At 45.0% G+C, this 21283-nt stretch overlaps 1 long non-coding RNA gene across 2 annotated transcripts in view; it reads right to left on the reverse strand.

The window, feature by feature from the left end:
- Window positions 1-269: 269 nt before the first annotated feature.
- LOC123331411 overlaps window positions 270-21283 on the reverse strand; it is a 35670-nt gene continuing 14656 nt past the window's right edge. The window contains exons 2-4 of one of the 2 annotated variants that reach the window (XR_006548039.2): window positions 17161-17236; window positions 1599-1689; window positions 270-917 (exon numbers count right to left, since the gene is read on the reverse strand). This is a non-coding gene — a long non-coding RNA (uncharacterized LOC123331411). The remainder of the gene's footprint in view (window positions 918-1598; window positions 1690-17160; window positions 17237-21283) is intronic. The other variant, XR_006548038.2, reaches the window with a different exon arrangement.

A 21283-nucleotide genomic window follows, 5' to 3' on the forward strand; every position in this document is an offset into this window, starting at 1 on the left:
GCTCCCAATGCAAGGGTCCTGGGTTCAGTCCCTGGTTAGAGAAATAGATCCTACAAGCAGCAACTAAGAGTTCGCATGCCTCAACTAAAGATGCCCTGTGCTGCAACGAAGATCAAAGGTCCCGAGTGCCTCAACTAAGACCCAGGACAGGCAAATAAATATCTTAAAAAAAAAAAAAAAAGACATCTCCATAGCTTCTAATATGAGTAGAAATCTGCTATCAACCAGGGCAAATTCGGGAGTATTATCACCATCTTTCTTCAAAAGAATGTTTTTATTTCATATTAACTGTATACCAGAGTAAGGATGAGGAGCTCAGCAAGGATCTTAACTCCACCTTTGAGGTGGGTGTTATTTTCACCCATTTTACAGACAGGGAACTGGAGGCTGAGAGAGGATTTAGCCTCTTCAGTCTTTCTCAGCAAGGTCATGCCCCGGGAAAGCGAGTGGCAGACGGGACACAAGCTTAAGCTCACCTGGTCCCTGCTCTTGGACACTCCCTTCCAAGCCCACCCTCTAGGAGAATACATCTCTTGGGCCCCACCTGATACCATATAGGCTGGCGCCTCATTGCCCACAGCCACCTGGAGTCCGGATCTCATGGGTCAGAAAGTGCCAGTGGATCCAAGCATTGGCAGGCCCAAATATCAGCTCTGGGTATGAAGGATGGAGTATTTATCACCTGCAGTCACTCTTCACATCGAACCCCTGCCACGCTGATTGCTGGCCGGAACGTGACACGGCTTCATCCAATGATAGCAGCACATTCACAGCACATCCGTCTCGTCGTGCATAAAGTCTGCGGACTTCTTCCTACCAGTTCATCCAACTAAAAATAATCAGCTACAATTGAGATTCTTCTGTCTTCCATCTTATTTTTCTCCCAGACATTTTATCTTTTTCTGAATAGAAAGCACCTTGAAAATAAGATGGATGGATCAATTCATCAGTAGGACTTGAAATCTACTTATTATCCCAGATAATTCTATTTACAATGTATGCCATCCATTTCTAAAAATTATTTGAGCTGACTTATGGTAACAAATATACAGATGCCAAGGTCATTAAGACAAATCTAAGAAATTAAATAGTGTAGAGATGGAGAGGAATATATGGTATTTGGCCAAGTGAGAGTCTCATGAAACTGCTATGCCCAGTGGAGATTAATTATAACACTATTCATCATTACATCTGTCATTTGTTAGCACATCCTCTTTTATACTTGCTTTGTATACACAATTTCATTAGAGCCACCCACCCAGTCTCTTGTCAGGAGTTATTGTCCCTTGTTTCAAGACAGAGTGACAGTGGTTACGGTAATTTGCCTAACGCTCCAACTTCCAGGCCCTAGGGATGCTCTGATTGCCTTCCTGGCCTGGTCTTTTCAAAGAAGTTGGCATTGCCTCCTTTGGCCACAGGGCCGCTCAGTCCACCCCACCACACCCCATCTCTGAGCAGTGTTCCCTCCCAGCACTCAAACCAAGCTCCCAATGCGCTGAGCAGGCCTCAGTTTAGTCCTTAGTCCACTTCCCAGCCACAGCCTGATGTTATGGACCAAGGGTGTCCCCCACCCCGGATTCATATGTTGATATACAAACCTCTAGGGGAATTCCTGGGCAGTCCAGTGGTCAGGACTCCATGCTTTTACTGTCCATGAGTTCAATGTGGTGCTAGTGGTAAATAACCTGTCTGCAATGCAAGAGATATAAGAGATTTGGGTTTGATCCCCGGGTCAGGAAGATCCCCTAGAGAAGGGCCTGACAACCCGCTCCAGTATTCTTGCCTGGAGAATCGCACAGACAGGGGAGCCTGGCGGACTACGGTCCGTGGGGTCTCAAAGAGTTGGACATCACTGAAGTGACAGCTTTCATGCATGCAGGGGAACTAAGATCCTAAGTTGCGGAGTGTGGCCAAAATAAAAGAAAAAGAAATGCAAGTCTCTCATGTGAGGAGAGGCTTTTGGGGATGATTAGTTCATAAGGATGGCGCCTGTAGGAATGAGATTAGTGTCCTTATAAAAGAGACCCAAGAAATCTCCCTTGCCCCTTCCTCTGCATAAGGATATGTGAAAACGGCTATCTGTATCCCAGAAGAGGACCCTAGCCTGACTATGCCGGCACCCTGAGCAGGTATTACAGCCTCAAGAACTGAAAGAAATAAGTTTCTGTTGTGTATCAGTAACCCAGTCTGCATCATCTTGCAAAAGTAGCCCAAACTGACTAAACACGTACCAAATCATTCTCCTTTCCATTGGGCCACCAGCTCCCCACAGTTGCCCCGGGTGACTGGCATATTGGGAGGACCCAGTGAACATGTATTGGATAACTGAATGAATCACTTCAGTTCAGTTCAGTCCCTCAGTCGTGTCCGATTCTTTGAGACCCCATGGACTGCAGCATGCCAGGCCTCCCTGTCCATCACCAACTCCTAGAGCCTACTCAAACTCATGTCCATCGCATTGGTGATACCATCCAACCATCTCATCCTCTGTCATCCCCTTCTCCTCCTGCCTTCAATTTTTCCCAGCATTGGGGTCTTTTCCAATGAGTCAGTTCTTTGCATCAGGTGGCCAGAGTATTGGAATTTCAGCTTCAACATCAGTCCTTCCAATGAACACCCAGGACTGATTTCCTTTAGGACGGACTGGTTGGATCTCCTTGCAGTCCAAGGGACTCTCAAGAGTCTTCTCCAACACCACAGTTCAAAAGCATCAATTCTTCGGTGCTCAGCTTTCTTTATAGTCCAAATCTCACATCTATACATGACCACTGGAATGAATCACTAAGTGAGGGAGAGATGAGTGGACGACTGGCAGAAGCCATAGGGTCACACCCCTGGATCCAGACCCATGTACGCCAGAGTGTCTAAGCTTCAGGCTTTTTCCTCTGTACCCTGGCCTCCTTGGCATGCCTGACCTCTTGAGCTTTACACAAATCTGCCAGAGCTCTGAGTGCATCGCACAGCCTCGGGCCACTGTTCTGTCCCGATTCCCTGGGACGTGTCTCCTGGAGCTATACAATGCCACAGCCCTGCCACCCTTGTCCACCACCTCCACATTGTGCAGAGGCTCCCCAGCAGCAGAGAAGTCTAGACTCTGCAATTCCAGAGTGCCCTGCTGCCCTGATACCTGCAGCAAAGTCATGGATCTTGCTAAGGCACTGCCAAAGGAAGACTACGGGGCTTAGAGAGGGACCAAACTTGACTTTCTCACAGGTTTCAGCCACTGTCTTTGCCTTGGGAAGTAACAACGGAATATTCCATGAGAGTCACACTTGGCTTCCTTATAATGCCCATTCAATACATTGTTTTGATGGAAACATCACAAATCCATTTTGTGAAAAGCCAATGATATTTGCACCTAAGAATTCAATAAAAGAGGACATGAAACTCTGGGAAAGAAATAATCAAATTGTCCACCCAGAGTGGAGTTAAAATTATCGTAAACATTGATCTTTCATTGCAGGGAACAGATATAATAAACAGTTGCTGAAATTGCATAGCTGCAGAGACTTCATTCTCTAATTGTCAAAAGGCATTAAACATCAACTATTTATTCTGCAGCCGAAGAAGCAAAAACAGACTCCAGTGCCTCCCTTCACCAGAGGTTGTCCCTGATTGTCATGCAGAGATTGCAACAGAGGTTACTGAGAAAAATTGTTTGCATTTATTAATCAAAAGGAGTCAAAGGCATATAAGATATCATCAAGGCTCCCTTGTGCTGGGGGTATGCTGACAACTAACATTCCTGATGAAGTGTTTGCAGAGTGTTTGCAATCTGTTCAGAGCCTTTTTTCTTTGCAGGTGCAAATCTTTCTATCTGAAGCATCAAAGAAACAATTGAAAATTAAACATAGTAAACATCGTGATACAGGTTTCAATCTTCCATTTTTTAAGACAATGGAAGAGGTATCACTAATTTCAAAGCAATGTTTGTGTTCTTTCAAAATTTATTTGTGTGCATTAGCATTTCATTAGTTGGATATTAAGCCCTGTGGCTCCATTCCCTCCTCTCTTTTGCCCCTTTTGTTTTTTAAAAATTAGAAAGTTGAACTGCTCCCGAGATGTCTTTTACACTGAAGCATCCTTGCATAGATAATCAACTTGCTCAGCCTGTTTGATCAGTAGAATAAGTCACAATGGCTTGGGTAAAGTCAGGCAGCAGACGATAGATTAAGGGAGAAAGCATTCTTTCTGGTAAGAACTTCAGAAGCAAATACAGCCTCACTAACTTGCTGCTGAATAATGTATTTACTGCACTCATGGTAGGTGCCTTTTAATATGTTGATTTTCTTAAATTGCTTCTCCCCACTCTCACTCCATTTGGTTTTAAACTCATCCCCATGTAAGATAAACTAAATGAAAATACAATCAGCATGTATTATCCTGTTTGACATCTAAATATTAGAAGTGATTTTTAAAATATTTTGTATTTAACCAGTATCTGGCTTTGGGACATTACATTTAACTTGTGATATTTCTTGCACCTTATGAGTTAGATACTAATAAGTTTCTTCCTCAGGGACTTTCCAGGTGACTCAGTAGGGAAAGAATTTACCTGCAAAGCAGGAGACCCAGGTTCGATCCCTGGGTAGGGAAGATCCCCTGGAGAAGGAAATGGCAGCCCACTCCAGCATTCTTTCCTGGAGAAACCCATGGACAGAGGAGCCTGGCGGACCACAGTCCATGGGGTTGCACAGGGGCAGACACGACTGAGTGACTCAGCAGGCACACACGTACACACAACCTTCTTCCTTAAGGTCTACTAAATTTATACATTCTGGACAGGAAGTTGACTTTCTAAAACAAATGCAAGGTACTGTGCTCCATAAAATGCTACAAGTTAACATGAATTCTGTGGTTACTTTTTTAGTAAATAAGAATAATGCTTAAGGCTTTGGTTGAACATATTTATGGAGATAATGTGTTATTCAGTTACTGTCCATTATTCAAGTATAATATATAATTCATTTGCATTAAAAATCTTTCATTTGTAAAGCTCCAGTGGGTGGGGAGCATCACCTCCTGGGTGAGCTGTATGTGATGCTTGTTCTCTACACGACAGGTGCAACAGGACAGGTTGTGACCCATGGTCTATCTAATCAGCGCCAACTGCACAAGCCTTTAGCGAACAGCTACTCTGTGTCCAGCATCAGCCTTGTAATAAGCTAGGATACCATGGGATTCCACAGCATTGAAATGCACTCGTCAATATCATGCCCATCTGCTGTAGCACCCCTTTCCAAAACTAAGACTGAACAAACAGAAATTTGTTTCTAAATTGCCCTTGACCATCACAGAGTGTTTTAGAAGCGTTGTAACCAGAAATTCATAAATATTTATTTGGGTGACTTCAAAGTAGTGATATAGGATGACATGGCCCCCTATCCAGCACTGAAAATGACTGGGGGAACTGGTATTGCAAAATTCAGAGTGTTATCAAACTAAGAGCCATCAAAATCGCCCACTGATTGCCTGGACAAACAGTCACAGCCTTGGAGACACAGTTGCACGCATGCAGTTCCTTGACTTCGTCTCTCAGATTTGGGGATGTGCGATTGTCTCGCCACTTGTGCCCTTCTCCTGGGTCGAGATCCAGAGACCCTAGCCACCACCAGTCATTAGATGGTTAATTAGTTAGCCGCTGGCACATTTGTAGTTAACCTCAGACCCTAAGGAAGAGAGAAGCAAGGCTCAGTTAGTGACTAGTCTACCTTGTCTTTGAGTCTGGGTGGTTTCTTGGGGTTGAGAATGCTAACTAAATCTGAATGGGAATAAGCCAAGGCGTTCTGGTCATTAAACCAGGATGAGAAGTTTCTGACTTCTTCACGCTTCGCAGTTTTGAAGAGTTTTCTTTTAAAAAACTGGAAGTAAGGTTTGAGTCTTCCCAAGAGTGGCATGAAATACCCTCCCTCCTTCTGGAGCCTCTGCTCTCCTCTGAGATTTTAAACATTAAGCCCATGACGTTCAAGTAGCAGGAGGAGAAAGTAAAAGAAATCGGGATGGAATAGAGAGGATCGCGTTTGTGAAAGCTCATCTGATCACTTTAGGAAAACTTCTGACTAGGAGCAATATTAACTTCTCAGATGAAGAAAAGCCAGGGTTCTGTAGGATCACAGAAAAACCCGAAAGAAACATGTTCCAAAGAGCGATTTTCCGTGCCAGGGGGCTCCCTCGGGTGTGGGTATCAGCCCGGGCCCCCGGCAGGGTGGCCTGGGTGCTCCTCATACTTGCTCTGCAGGCTCCTCAGACTTGAGGTTGCTTACATCTTCGTGGAAACATCTGATGAGGTCACTTGGAAATGCACCCGTTTAAAACTGTCAGCCTCTCTCGAGCAAGTAGTTGTTAAAGAACATACTCAAGCTCCCCAGTAATTTACTTGTTCAAGATGTCTCGGAGGCTGCGTTTTGATGCTGGAGACAGTGGGCAGAGATTAACAGCTGAAGGCCTGCTCTCCGGAGGGCTCACAGCTGGAAGGGCATTTACATCCTGTGCGCCTTCCCAGACAATAGGGTATGCAGGTTTTATGCGCCCAGTAATGAAGGCTAAGTCTAGGGTAGCTCTGTTTATTTGCTAGGTCAGTAATTTCAATGACTTCTTTTCAAAGACTTCCTTCAGAGAGGAGAGGAGTAGTTCCGCTCAGATGTAGAGTTAAAGCGTCTTCAGTGAGATATGCCGTGTTTTTCTTTTGAGAGCCTAAGGCCCCATACTGATCAAGAAATACAAATTCCATTTTACATGGAGCACGGTGATTTGAACTGTGATGAAAACTCAAAGCAGTGAGCTTCCAAAAGTTTTGTATGCCTGCTGAGACTTGAAAACGATGAAATTTTGGAGAGACTAAAAATTTCTATTCAAGTCAGGTAAAAGAACACAGGATTATTTTACTCCCTTTTCATGGTTCTAAAATGACTTATTGGGCGATCAAAGGGGAAAATGTTCACTCACTCATTTTATAGGAAATAAGAGTACCTACTACATGACCACTTCTGGGCTAATTTCTGGACATAGAGATGAAAATACATGGAATGCTTAGGGGCAGGCATCTGACTGGGGAGGTGGGCATGCAGTCAAGAAGACATTCATCTACATCAGGCATCGACTGAGTGTCAGGCAGTGTTCCCACCATGCTGGGCATCAGGGGACTGGGGTGGACACGACAGACCACCTCTGTCTTCATGGGGCACGTGAAGGTGTCCTGCATGAGACACAGACACGAAACAAATGACGCCATGCTTCTGAACCACTGAGTGTGGCTGGTGCTCTGAGCCCGTGGGATGGGGAGACAGCCCCCTTGCAAGGATCTGGGGGCGGTGGGGGTCACAAAGAGTTGGACATGACTTAGCAATTGAACAACAGTTTGGATATTAGCAAGCTCATCCTGGGGACAGTAAGGAAGAGAATGGGAGGTGGATAGAGCTGGACTGCTCCATTAGTTCTGTTGAGAGACCATTTCAGTTGATAACCAGGGCAGTGGCCGTGGGGCTGCCTTTTAAATTTCACCATCACAAACATTTCTGATGGGTGGAAGGGGTGCAGCAGATTTTAACAATTAGGACTACAGCCTGGTTACAAAGTGAGGACAAATCACCTTCAGTAATGTGTCCCCCTTCCCTGGCCCTCTCTTGCTAACCTTTTGAGAGGAGGAGAACATGTCATGTTCCCTGCTACATTCCCAATACCTACTATGGGATAAATCATATCGTTTTTACTTAAGAAAGTGAAGCTCAGCTCTGTGATGGGAAGACTGTGAAGTTTCCATTGAAATACAAGCAGCGTTTCCAACTGGTCATGACAACGCTGCATAATAAGGTTTCTATCCATGGCTGTATTTCAGCCCCCAAGACTTCTGCTTGGTGATTCTGGGGGATTGCTGCTCTCTTGCTACTGACAGTCCCCACCCCACTTTAGTCCTTCCCCGCTGAACAAAGATGGGCGGGGTACTAGCTGCTGACTGTCCCATATCTTGACAGTGAACGCCCAAAGCTGGCTCCCCTTTTGTAATCCATCTTTACAGTCCCCCAGCATAAGCTCATCTCTCCCTGTTGAGAGGTCCCCCGAACTTCAGAGGCATGACCGTCCTCCCTTGCTGCATCAGGATAAGTAGACCCAGACCTGACTTTGTTGATGCCAGATGTGTCCCTGGTCGTCCAGGGCTCCTGGCCCCCAGGCACTCAGGGGTGGATGCTGAAGAAGCACGCAGCACACAGAGTTTGGGACTCTGCCAGACGGGGTCCACTTCAGTCACTCACTACCTGGGGAGCTTTTAGTGAGTTATTTGGCCTCTCTAAATTTCAGCCTGTGTGTGTGTGTGCGCGCGCGCTCAGTTGCTCAGTCATGTCTGACTCTTTGAGACCCCATAGCCATTCCCTTCTCCAGGGGAATCTTCCTGACCCAGGGACTGAACCTGGGTCTCCTGCATTACAGGCAGATTCTTTACCATTTGAGCCACCAGGGAAGCCCCAGTCTCAACCTCATCTTCCTTAAATGGGGAGGATTCCACTCAGGGAGGCTAACAAGGCTAACATGCTAGAACTCATAAGAAGAATTCAGCACGTGGCTCACAGCAAGGAAGCTCTGCTCACTAAGCGGCGGTTATGTGGATGTGACTCTGGAAGTTCCTTCAGACCTCCCATGACTCTGAAATAAGGGCACACACAACAAATAATGTTGGCAACTTTCCCAAGTGATAGTTTGAAGTCTGCATGAATGAAAGTTTCTGGACGTCTAGACACCTTTCACCCAAAGTGACTTATTCTTTCAGACTGAAACACAAAAGAGAAGCACATCACAGACTGGATGAAGAGGATTCTTGTCAAGCGTGAGAGACAAGAGCTAAACATTAAAGCCATGTCTTTATTTTTTAATAGTTGAATTCCAGAGTGATCAATTACTACTGCCTGGAAAAACCCTTCCAGATGGTATTATGTGCCTTCAAATAAGTGGCTGTAATAATAAAAAGTTACATCCACTTAAATGGATGTGGCGTGGAACAACTTCTGAGTGCCCAGCACATGCTGACACAAGCTCAATTGTTCCCCAACACCGGAAGTGAAAAGAGGTTTGGACCACCTGGGGATCTGAGGTTGCCAGGAATCTACGGGGTAGATTGTGTTAGGCTCCCTGGAGTTGGTAAGTTTCCTTAGCCTGTAAAAAAGCTGAGAGGCTGGACTTCCCTGGTGGTCCAGTGGTTAAGAATCTGCCTGCTAATGCAGGGGACACAGGTTCGATCCCTGGTCCGGGAAGATTCCACATGCCGTGGGGCAGCTAGGCCCTTGTGCCACAACTATCGAGCCTGCTCATCTAGAGCCCGTGCTCTGCAACGGAAGAAGCCACCGCAGTGAGAAGCCTGCACACCTCAGTGAACGCTAGCCCCTACTCGCCACAACTGGAGAAAACCTGCTCCTAGCAACAGACCCAGCGCAGCCTAAAATCAACCAACCGAGTTTTTAAAAGGGCTCATAGCTTAAGAAGGATCCCAGTTCCTGCTGTTTCACATGTGACTGCCTCGGTGCTTCTTTGAAGAAAGTCCCCATATGGACTGAATGTTTCTGTCAGCCCCCAAATTCATGTGTTGAAACCTAACCCCCAGCAAGATGGTATTAGGAGAAGGGGTATTTGAGGGGTGATTAGGCTACTTAATCATTAATGGGATTAGTGCCCTGGTAAAAGGGACCCGTGAGAGGTCCCTCCATTCCTCTGCCACGTGAAGACATGGCAAGAAGATACCAGCTATGAAGCAGGAAGCAAATTCTTATCAGACACCAAAGCTGCCAGTGCCTTGATCTTGGTCTTCAAAATGGGGAGAAATAAATGTCTGTTGTTTATAAGCCATCTAGTTTATGGACTCTAACAGCCTGAAGTGAGACCCAACAGAATACAGACCCAACAGAAGTAGTTTAAAAAACAGGACAGACACCCTATCCCTGTTTCATCTCATTTTAGGCCATGTTTAAAATATGCAGTGGTATTATCCACTGAAACTCATGAACATTAGATATCACCTACTTTAATGGCATTGGAGAAGACTTTTGAGAGTCCCTTGGACTGCAAGGACATCCAACCAGTCCATTCTAAAGGAGATCAGTCCCGGGTGTTCTTTGGAAGGACTGATGCTAAAGCTGAAACTCCAATATTTTGGCCACCTCATGCGAAGAGTTGACTCATTGGAAAAGACTCTGATGCTGGGAGGGATTGGGGGCAGGAGGAGAAGGGGACGACAGAGGATGAGATGGCTAGACGGCATCACCAACTCGATGGACATGAGTTTGAGTGAACTCCGCGAGTTGGTGATGGACAGGGAGGCCTGGCGTGCTGCGATTCATGGGGTCGCAAAGAGTCGGACATGACTGAGCGACTGAACTGAACTGAACTGAACTTTAATGGCCAACTAAATTCTTCTAGATTTTTCACTAGGTGTTCTATATTGGGGTGGACATGTTTGGAGCTACAAAATATTGGAATCTCAAGTGTCAAATACTCTTTCAGCCAAGTTCTAAAGCATATGAAGCAAGACTTTCTGAATTGAAATCCTAGGTACAAAAAGACAAAATATATCCACAAGCAATGAAGGTAGAGAGAGGAAATGCTGGAAAAGTTTGATTTGCCAAATTCCATGGATGCTTTTGCAAAAGATGTCATTACTTCCAGATTCTCACTGGTTCCTTAAAGATATATTTTTAGAATAAAATTATTGAAGATTTGAAATATACAGTAAAATATAAAAAAAAGGGAAAAACAAATATATGATCTCATTTTTGTGGGATTTTCCCCACTCCATTTCTGGTATACAATATTTCCCCCTCCATAATTTAGATTTCATTGTGATGCAAGTTTGCATTTTCAATGAACAACACAAGATATACTTTTACTATTGTTATTATACATCTTTTGTAGATATCATTTTATACATTTCCAAAAATTCCCTGTAGGGGGTGTTCCATAGTTTATATGGCCATTCCTGTTCCTCTAGACATGCTGTTTGCTATTTTTTTCCTATTATAACTTGCATGGCAACTTAACTTGTGCAGTAAGAGGTTTTAAATATGCGCTTTAAATTATTCACTTGATTCAAGTATGAGATATGGGGTTATTGGGTTTAAAGAAGGTAAGAATTCAGGGCTCTTGAGACCTACAGTGCATTTAGGTGATGCTTATCTCATAAGTCACTAACCATATGCAGTGGAGGCAGCCTGAGCACTTAATCACATCAACTATCTGATTGGGTCCAACATTCGCTGGGTCTTTACATGAAGTGCCCTGTGCTAAACTTCGTGGGAGGAAAAGAACTGATGACATCATTCTCAGCCTCATCTTCTATTAGCTGGGGGCTGTCACTAGGATATTTGTGCATCATCCATCATGTTCCTCCTGCCCATTCTCTCTTCCTGGGTTAATTCTTTCCTTAACCCTCTCCCCAACCTCTTGCTCTGTGCTCTGACCTCTGAGGAGCACATACTTGGTGTCCTTGCCTTCTGATTTCCAGCTGGGTCAATGGACAGGATGTTCAAGAGACTAGAGAGGTAAAGGGTAGGAGAGGTCTTGCTCCATCCCTGCCTCATCACAGTTCTGGTGGCGTCTGTGGTTGCAGCTGCCATGGGACATCCCTCTTCCAAGCTCTTGCCAGACCTGATGGCACCAATCCTCTGTCTGCCCCAACAGCTCTAGAGGTAGGAATGGTTTTTGACTGGAGCTGGTCTCACCCTTTGTTGTTCTGACCATCCCATCTCTGCAAATAGTACATTTATTATACTCTCCTCCAGCTGAATTCTCTGAGCTTCATCTGTTTGCTCTGGAGGCAGATACACCTCCCACCCAGCTTAAGTTCCACTTGCTCTCTGCCTCACTTCCACATCTCCTCACCTGCCTGGCCAATCAGAAACTCCAGTGACGCTCAGCCATCGGCTCACCCCAGGCCAACACTCAACAGCTGAAATGTGCTCTTGGGTTGAGTTCCACCCTCAAAATCAGCACTCCCTGATGATCCTCCTAAGCTTCGTGGGCATTTCACCTTTCCTCATCTCCAAAACAACCATCTCATGCTACTCTTTCTTTTCTCAACTCCCTCAGCACTCTTCCCTATTCACTATGTCAATTCTTCACTGTCCATTATCTGCTACCCTCCACATCTTTGACCTCACCTACTAATACTCTCCCACTTGCTGACAATATTCTGGCTATACTGGTTTTTCTTCTGATCCTTAAATGCAGTAAACTCCTAACTGCCTCCTGCTTCTCTGAGAAAAGGCACACCCTCCCGTCCCCAGCAGTTCCCTGCACAGGGACCCACTCTGACCTCCACTCTTCCACTGTGAGAGAAGTGCCCTTGCTTCTCCAGAAAGCTACTCTCCTCCCTGTGTTCTGCCTCCCCGCCCCTCTTGCCTCATCATGCAATTCCACTCCCTCACCCCTGTAGGACCACTTTCTCTCTCTATCTGATCATCTCCATGAGTACTTAGGCACGTTTGATGAATGTCTCCCACGGTAAACACCACCTCCTAGAGCCTTCTGCCGACTCCCCAGACTCCTCACTCTGCTCTGATCACATTCAAGCTTCTTAGGTGTGTCAACGCATGCGTCTCCCTCCTCCCATCCCATCCTCTCCCTGGCCATCTCGCCAGCTGTGTTTGTGCCCCAGTGGCCCCCTATGGTTACTCTTGTCAGGGCCACCAAAGACCTTCCAAACTGTCCAACACAATGATCTTTTCTGTCCTCATTTCGCCTAACCTGTTGTTATTGTTCAGTCACTAAGTCAACTCATTGCAATCCCATGGACTACAGCATGCCAGGCTTCCCTGTTCTTCACTATTTCCCGCAGTTTGCTCAAACTCACGCCCACTGAGTCAATGATACCATCCAACCATCTCATCCTCTGTCACCCTCTTCTCCTCCTGCTCCCAATCGTTCCCAGGATCAGAGTCTTTTCCAATGAGTTGGCTCTTTGCATCAAGTGGCCAAAGTATTGGATCTGTTAGCAGCATCTAAAAGTTAACCATTCTCTCATGAAAAGTGTCTTTTCTCTTCTTGTGGCTTCTGGGTCACCTCACTCATTGATGGTTATTTCCCAGTCTCCTTGGCTGGTTCTCCCTCCTCCACCAGAAATCCCAGTCTCAGCATACTGTCTTCTTTACCTACCTACCCCTTGCTAATGTCATCTAGTTTATGGCTTTCAGTGCTACCTGGGGGCTGATGAGATACTGGGCTTATATGTTTGGCCCTGACCTCTCCCCTTGTGCTCATGCACTAGGCTTGGCTTCTCCAGGCATCTCAGACTTACTATGGCCACACAGAACTCTTGAATCTGCATCATCCTTCCCCAACTCATACACCCAGCATCATATGAAGGAAGAAACTCGTGTAATTCTTCTCTTGCTTTTACCACTTGGAGAATCGCTCCACCCTCTGCCACCTGCTCAAGCTAAACCCAGCTCACTCTTTCTCTCCTCATCTTTTACCTGCCTCTCCCACACAAATGGCTCCACCTCCTAACTACACTCTCAATCCACGCATCTCTTTCCATCTTGCTGCTCCCAGCTGCCTTTATTTCTTACCCAGATTGGGGAAATAGCTTACCAACTAGTCCTCCCGTGTCCACGGTTGCCTCTTGCAGCACTCCACAACACACTGGCTAGTGTTGTCTTTTAAAAATCTTTCTACATCACTTCCTTGCTTTAAACCCTCCAGTAGGTGCCAGTGTACTGGGAATAAACCCAACCCTTTAGTCTGACCTACAAGACCCTACAAGAACTGCCGGCCTTCCCTGTCTCTACAGCACCCATGTCTATGATCTCAGCTACCAATGCTCTCTGCCAGCTGACCATATCTTAGCCAGCATGCTGTTTTTCTTCTCTTCCTCGTGTTCACTGAGCTCTTTGATGTTTCAGGGCTTCTGTACCTGTGGTCCCCTCTGCTGGGAATACAGCCCTGGGAGCATCTCAAGGCTGGCTCCTCCCTCCTGTGCACAGGACAGCTCAGACGTCACCTCCTCCCTGAGGCCTCCAACCAGCTCCCCTGTTCCTGCCTCTGTTCCACTGTCCTGAGGTATCTTCTTTACAGCACTGATCTCAAGTTGTTTTGTTTACTTGTTTGTTGTTTGTCTTGCCTGCCCTCCCCCGCCCCACTGGCGCATACGCTGCAGAGAGTGGAGCTCTGCTTTGTTTATTCACAGTGCTGGGTCCCCCATCCAGAACAGCGCCTGGCACATAGTATGTGCTCATAAACTATGTGTCTAATAGCAAATGAATTCAGCAGAAACCAAAATAACTGTAACAACTATAACTTAAATAACTGCAACAGGCAGACGGGAAAACACATGCTCTGTGCCCTGAAAAGGAACTCAAATGTATTTCAGCTCTGAGCCAGCTGTATTATATAAGGCTCTCAGTGACTGGGGAGTAGGGATTGTTCCCTGCCTTTTAAAAATGAGGAAACTGAGGCACACAGTGATTGAGTGGCTTGCCCAGGGTCACACAGGGCAGCTGACCTGGTTGGTTATGGCCAGAGTCCACTTCTGACTTAGGATGCCAGTGACATCACCGCTATCAGATGTTTGACTATCACCCCACAGCGGTTAATTTCATGTGGCAAGTTGGCTGTGCCACAGTGCCCAGATGATTGGTCAAATATTATTCTGGATATATCTGTGAATGTGATTTTTGGATGAAACTGACATTTAACTTGGTAGACAATGAATAAAGCAGATTGCCCTCTGTGATGTGGAGAGCCTCATCTAATCAGTTGAAGGCTTGACTAGAACAATGACTAATGTCCCCCAAGCAAGAGGGAATTCTGCCAGTGGTCTGCCTTTGGACTTGACCTGCAACTCTTCCCTGAGTCTTCAGCTTGTTGGTTTACCCCATTTGAAGGGAAATAGGATTTGAATCTGGCTTACAGGATTTCAGAATGTGTATTCTTTCCACTAGGCTATGGTGCTTCCCAGAAAATACAAAAGGAAATGGGCACACGAGCAAGAGAGATACAAAGATGCGTGTGCTGTGGGCTGTGCTTAGCTGCTCAGTCGGGTCCAACTCTGTAACCCCATGGACTGCAGTCCTCCAGACTCCTCCGTCCGTGGGATTCTCCAGGCAGGAATACTGGAGTGGATTGCCATACCCTCCTCCAGGAGATCAAAGATGTGTAGAGGTGCAAACAAGGAGTGACTCTTGCCAGAGTGGCAGTGATTGGGGACCAGGCTCAGCCCTTCTCTGAGCCTGATATGCTGCTCAGGTTCCTGACAAGAGAATTTCTGAGCCCACTGATGCTGATGGTTTCTGGTAAGGGTACAAGAGGGCTAAAAAAATTCTTGCTAAAACCTGAATATTTTCAAACTTCAAATTATAAGTTGATGAAATCTAACATCACAATACCACAATTTCCCAGCACAACCCATGAAGCCTCTGCCTTAGGACTCTAACTTTCAGATAAGCCTTTATCCCAAAACAGGCAAAGGGGGTTTGATGAGGTTCTTGTCACTCAGATTGCTGCATTATTTCTGTGAAGATATGGCCAAGAGGCACTTGGTTGAGAAATATAGAGTACTTAATCCAATTAGTAACTCAAGCTCTTAATGTGCTATTACATCCAAAAATGCTTTTAAATTGCCATGTTTTAAAATAGAAAGATGAAAACAGAGATATTTTATTAAATATTTATCTCATTAATAAACACAAGATAATCATTGCTTTTTATTTTGAATTAACTTTTCCATTTGGGTTCAATGCACATTTCATAGACAGGTTCTCTTCTCCTGATGGGAGGGAACTTAATTACAAAAGCACAATGGGTCTTCTACTTTGTATGAAAATGAAGCAAATGAAATTGCTTCCCCTCCCCCCACAAAGGTTGTTGCAATGAAGAAACACAATTGAATATGACAGTTCTCTGCTACCCAGGAATTGTTTTTGGATGAAGTTCGAGGATTATATGCAATTATACTACAGTAAATTTTCCATGACCATTCATGTTCAAGGAGTCATTTTAAAAATAAAAGGAAAGCCTAAGTACAGAATTTAAGCAGAGTCATGATAGGAATAAACAGGTCCATGATAAAAAGTGCCCTTTATACCTCTGTTACATCAGTATAACAGTGTTCGACTTGTGTATCAGAAATCAGTATAATGAAAAATGGGCGGCAGAAAGCAAATTGAGCCTGTGGGAAAATCACACCAGTAAGGCACGGCGTCCGCGTACCTTCTTTTCCATGTCCCCAGTATTCGTTCTTCCTTCTTGTTACAAAGTTCTTCCTCCCTCACTCCAGGGCCAGATAAGACAAAGTGAAAGATAAGTGAATGTGGTGTCTGGCCGCTTGGCACTGCCTGTCGCCTGTGGATGGAGGCAGAGTGCTGGTTCCTGGCTTGCACCCCCATTTGCCAGCAATTACGTCTGCAGGTGGCTTCTCCCAGCAGGTGCCGCGGCCCAGGAACACTGCATAAAGCCTGCAAGGCTGTGCACTGTGCGGCGGCAGGGGTTGGGCTGGAGAGAGGTGGACACAATTCACATGGGCTGCAGCGAGGAGGACACGGCCTCAGAGTTGTGCGATGCAGTGGTGCACCCCACGCTCCAAGCCAACCCCCTTCAGAGGAGAGCCAGACCCTCTGTGGCTGGCCTCTGTGGGCCGGCCTTTGCGGGTGGTCTCTGGAGGCCGGCATGCGGCTTCTTATCCCCATTGACACCAGCTGTATGAAGGGGCTTCGTGGCCACCAGCCCCAGAGTCCTTTGCCCCTGAGTAGAACTCTGGGTTCACGCAGCTTCTGAGCCGCAGCACCTCTTCCCCCCTTGCTGTGGTTGGCACGAGGCTCTCTGAATAGGCTACTGACTCAGTTTCCCTACTAGGTGACAGCCAGTTGCCCTGCTCCACAGCCCAGTTCCTCACTCTAGGGTGGCACTTTGGCACTCTAGCCTCATCTATCTCTTGCTGACCTCCCTTCCATGGGGCCTACGTCTTGCCCTAATCCTACCCTGGAGTTCATGGTCATATCTTCTGGACAAGGACCACTGCCTTCCAAGTTTTGACTGGAACCCATCCTCCTGGTTGGATACCCAAAATTCCCAAATCTGGGGTGAGCAGGCATGGTTGCCCCCCAGACACACTGGGGTTGCTTGGCTGTTCTCTTTATGCACCCTCCCCCAAAGCTCTTCCCCCCAGTGGTGATTGAGTTCTCTGACCTGCCTTCCGTCTCTTTCTGGGAAGTGAGCAAGTCCCATCCAATCCAGTATGCTGCTCCATCTCTGACAAGTGGCCCTTGAGAATTTCAGGAAAGAATTTTATCTGATCACTACAGGCAATGATCAAAGAAAACTAATTCCACTGTTTGTTACAACATCAGTGAAAGAAGTCAAAAATATAGTCTCAGAAGGAGCATAAAGTATGCAATAAAGACTAATACATAATTAATGAATATCATGTCTCTAACATGGCGCTCTTCAAAACCAAGCACACAGCATGTAATTATTCCTCACGTTATCATAAAGTTGGGAGTGGGCAGATGCTAGTTGCCTCTTATAAATAAGGAAACAGGAGAAAAGCCAAATAATTTTTCCAAAGGAAACCACCACTACAAAGTAGACTGAAACCCAATAATCTTGAAACCCAGTTGTGATGCACTTAAAATGCCGGTATATCTCCATTTCAAATTTCCACTAATCTAAGACAAGCACTTGGCATTTCTGTTTTACGGCATCTGCTGGTGAGAACCCAGTGCTGCCATGAGGTTGAACCAGTCTACGAGTCACACAGGAAAATCAGTCTAATTACTTACAATAATTACAGTCTGATCGTGGGTAAGAGCGTACAGTCTGTGTCATGTTGCTTCTGTTTTAATCCCAGTTCTGCTGCTCACTCACATAGCTCTTTCATAAAGATTAATTAAAATTAGTATTTAGGCAGATAAACTGATCTTTTGATTAATATATATGTTTAGTATACAGTGAGCATTATATAATCAGAAGATTTTATGATCACATTATATTCATGTTTCATTTTGACCCCTAAATGGAATTAATTATCATCTTGATCATGCTTGTTATTCACCACAACTGATTAGAAAGATCTCTGGTTTTAAAAAAGATCAAAGAGAATTCCCTAGTGGTTCATGGTTAGGACTCAAGGTTTTCACTTCTGGGGCCTGGGTTCCATCCCTGGTCCGGGAACTAAGATTCCGCAAGCAGTGCAGCCAAAACAAATCCTCTGGATGAATAACAAACTGAAATCAAGATTGCAGGGGGAAATATCAATAACTACCTCAGGTATGCAGATGATACCACCGTTATGGCAGAAAGCGAAGAGGAACTAAAGAGCCTCTGGTTGAAAGTAAAAGAGGAGAGTGAAAGAGCTGACTTAAAACCCAACATTCAGAAAACTAAGATCATGGCATTTGGTCATATCACTTCATGGCAAATAGATGGGGAAACAATGGAAACAGTGACAGACTTTATTTTCTTGGGGCTCCAAATCACTGCAGATGGTGACTGCAGCCATGAAGTTAAAAGACGCTTGCTCCTTAGAAGAAAAGCTATGACCAACCTAGATAGAATATTAAAAAGCAGAGTCATTTCTTTGCTGACAAAAGTCCATCTAGTCAAAGCTATGGTTTTTTCAGTAGTCATGTATGGATGTGAGATTTGGACTATAAAGAAAGCTGAACACTGAAGAATTTTGAATGGTAGTGTTGGAGAAGACTCTTCAGAGTTCCTTGGACTGCAAGGAGATCAAACCAGTCCATCCTAAAGGAAATCAGTCCTGAATATTCATTGAAAGGACTGATGCTGAAGCTGAAGCTCTAATACTTTGGCCACCTGATGTGAAGAACTGACTCATTGGAAAAGACCCTGATGCTGGGAAAGATTAAAAGCAGGAGGAGAAGGGGACAACGAGGATGAGATGGTTGGATGGCATCACCGATGCGACGGACATGAGTTTGAGCAAGCTCTGGAAGTTGGTAATGGACAGGGAGGCCTGGAGTGCTATAGTCCCTGAGGTCGCAAAGAGTCAGACACGACTGAGTGACTGAACTGAACTGACTGAAGATAAGCTGAATATATTTCAACAGAATGATTCTACAAGTTCTAAAGGGAATGGAGGCAACTTCAGAATATTTTGAAGGGGCCGCAGATTCAAATGTCTCCAGGCAGCTTGTATGAAACTGAGAAGTAACTTGGTATAAGGCAATAGGAAAACTTTTCAAAGCAACACCCGTGAAACAAAGCATGCCTTCAGGCAATGCTGAGTGAGTGCTGGTTCATGATGAAATTGTTCTAATATATTTACTTGCACCTTTTTGGTGTCTTTTCTCTCACACTCATAAAATAAAGTTTTAAATAAATGTACATATTAAATATATCCCATGTGCAGGCCTTCTTTTATCTTTGTTTTTTAAAAGAACCTATAACGGATTCTACGTTGGAGGTGAATTTACAGAGCCAATCCTTTTTTGTTTGGATTATTCTAATTATTCTAGCAACCCCTCAGACTGTAACTGCTACAATATATTTGTGCCTATTTATGTAAATCTAATTTGTGTTCTTGGGAATTTGGGTTTTTGTTTGTTCTCTTTTCTCCATTAGAGTGGAAATTCCTCAAGTGTAAGAACTGTATTTCTACTCAGCCTAATAATCAAACATATCTATTAAGCATCTAATGGTATTCAGTGCTGAGCTAGGCAGACAGTAAGAGATTTCAGAGCACTGGCTTGCATCTTGTTCTTGTATCCTCAGTGCTTGGTGAAAGGCTCTGCAGAACTGTGACTATCTCTCTGAGATAGTTACCAGGGGCTTGATTGTGCCTGATCTCTTCTAAGTGCCTCCTACTTATTATTTCATGAAATCCCACCACCCTGTAATGCCATTCCTATCATTACCCCCATTTTACAGACCAGGAAACTGAGCTTGTTGTTGTTTGAAATACCTTGCTAAGGTGGCCCAGCTGGTGAATGCAGACCTAGGCTAAGAACCATAATCTAACCCCAGTGTGGGGGCTTCCCATAGGTGGCCCAGCAGTAAAGAATACGTCTGCCAATGCAGGAGATGCAGGTTCAATCCCTGGTCCAGGAAGATCCCACATGCTGCTGAGCAACTAAGCCCAAGTGCCACAACTACGGAGCCTGGGCTCTGGAGCCCAGAAACCACAACTGCTAAAGCCCTTGTGCCACAGAGCCTGCGCTCCACAATTAGAGGAGCCACCACAACGAGAAGCCGGTGCATCGCAACTAGGGACTACCTCCCGCTTGCGACAACTGGAAAAAAGCAACAAAGGCCCAGGATAGCCGAAAATAAAGAAACTATTAAAAGAAAACCCCCAACTCAGCCTGCCTTCTGTATCACATGTGTGCACAGAGGAGCTTCAGTGCCTCTTCTGGAATTCTTGGGCAGACCCCCTCCCCTCCCCTTCCCAAACACAGGCCCTTGCTATAATACGAGTTTTGTACACATATAATACTAAGAGAAGGGACGTTTCATTGGGTATAGGTATCTATTTTTTGTCTTGCCCCCAAGCCCTAGACATGGTAGGTAAAATAATTTTTTAAATATTAACTCTATAACACTGAGAAGAAAAAGCAATGATAGTGATTTCCTGGATACGAGGAAGCAGATGAGATAGGGTATATGGGAAAATGAGAGTAGACATTTCTCAGAAATTTACAGATCCAGTTAACAAAAGTGAGCCCAAAGGTTATTAGAACAGCACAACTTATAAGCTTGACTTAACAGGTTACAGAATTTACTGAACAAAAGTAGAGAATTGTCATTCTCTTCAAACATTAAAAAAGCATTCATAAAATTAAACATTAATCATGCTAAAAAAAATAACATCTTGAATAGCAAAGAGCATAAATCTCAGAGGCCACCTTTGCTGCCTGCATGGCATTAAAATCCAAAACTGGCAATAAAAGAAAACACTGGAAATGAGGGTAAAAATATAACTTTTTAATTTCTTCTTCTTATTCTTTGTTATTATTTAGAAATGAATGGCATATGCCATGTAATTAAGTAGTAGCAAAGATATAGTGGGGCAGTTTTACTAGGGTAGTGGATAAAGATGGTAAGAAAAGGGTGGATGGAGGAGTTCTTTAGAAGCAGAATCTGGAAACACATTTGACTGGTCCCCCTCGACCTCCGCTGACTCACCTTTTGGGCCCACAGCCTTGCTTTGTCTGAGTAAGACTTTGTCAGCTTGTTCATCACTGGATCCCAGGGCCTAGTACAGACCGAGACCTGAACCCAGTGATTCATATATTTTTGGTGAAAATCTTTTTCAGGCCTGTCCACTCAGCATGGAATCCCACCCAGTGAG

Source organism: Bubalus bubalis, chromosome 23 (genome assembly GCF_019923935.1).
Source record: "Bubalus bubalis isolate 160015118507 breed Murrah chromosome 23, NDDB_SH_1, whole genome shotgun sequence".
Classification (NCBI taxonomy): Eukaryota; Metazoa; Chordata; class Mammalia; order Artiodactyla; family Bovidae; genus Bubalus; species Bubalus bubalis.